Here is a 1,287-nt window from a genome sequence, read left to right on the forward strand (position 1 = left end):
GCATTAAAATTAATTTATTAACCTTCTAATTTTGACTAATTGACTTTATACTAAATTAATTCGAATATTTAAAAAATTCACATGTAGACACATCATTAGTAAGGTAGACGGGTTTCAACGGTTTGGATTCGTCATTTGAAGCCGATTTGATGGGTTTTAGACTTGAGTTCATCAAGGGGCTCAGTGAACTTAAGAACACCCTAGTTCTACTCTAGTTTGTTTTCTACATGGGGTGAAAACAGATTCGGTAAACTCCAATCGAATCTGCTCCGTATTCGGATTGAATCCGAATTCAATGATCCAGATAATTTCTGAATTCAAATTCAGATAATAATTCAATCGTTTATCCGGATAATTTCCAGATTTGAATTCGAATAATAATTCAATACAAGAAACAGTAACCGAATTTGGATACGGATTCTGATTCGCAAACGGAGCGGATATCCAAATTATCCGGGGCAGAACATGAGCATATTTTGAAATTTTTTTTTTTTTTTTTTTTTTTTTTTTTTGGAGTCAGGATAAACAAGTGTCTTCTCCTGACATAGCGTGGCTCCGCCAGTACTGTTTATACACCATCAGCATGTTTGTTTACTACATGAGTGTTCCTCATACGAGTACACACTATCTAGGTAGGTACCTCCACTGAAATAATAAGAATCTCACCCATTAATTACGAATCAAGAAGCTCTTCTAATAATATGTCCACGCACAAAATGTAAAAGTTTGAATCGATCAAACTAAATACTCATGAGTCCATATACGCAGCTACATTTGTTTTTCTTTTGTCGCTCGGTAAATGCACATCTACAAGCGATTAAATAAATGTTAAAAAGAAAAAAAAAATCACAAACAACTGTAGAGAAAAATCTACTTCAGAAACTTTTATATTATTGTTTCAAATCAAGCCCATCTTTTGGCCCAGTCCGTTAGCTCAGGGTTAACCCGGTCCATCACTAGCTGTTAAACCGGTTCGTTCCCTTAGAAAAGACGCAACACCATAGCCGAAATTAGTCCCACAATAGAAGTGTAAGCAACACAACCTCATCAGACCGCCTATTAAAGCGAACGCCCGGCTTCGTTTCAACTCATACCTTTCTCGGCCTTTTGGCTAAGATCAAGTGTAGTATCTGTTCTTATCAGTTTAATATCTGATATGTGAGCCATGTGCTCACAACGATATTAAATTTATTTTTTGTGGGGAAGGGTCCACCACAGTAGCTTGCTACTGGGGCTCTTACGCGTCGCCCATGCGCTGCACTATTGCACGGGCCTGGCGCACCCCAA

General features: G+C 37.6%; 1 non-coding gene across 1 annotated transcript; it reads left to right on the forward strand.

Moving 5' to 3' along the window:
* Positions 1-1,090: 1,090 nt before the first annotated feature.
* Positions 1,091-1,287, forward strand: LOC144543984 (U2 spliceosomal RNA). The gene has a single exon (XR_013508118.1). It is a non-coding gene; the product is annotated as a U2 spliceosomal RNA (small nuclear RNA).

Source organism: Carex rostrata, chromosome 25, assembly GCF_964058835.1.
Source record: "Carex rostrata chromosome 25, lpCarRost1.2, whole genome shotgun sequence".
NCBI classification, from domain to species: domain Eukaryota; kingdom Viridiplantae; phylum Streptophyta; class Magnoliopsida; order Poales; family Cyperaceae; genus Carex; species Carex rostrata.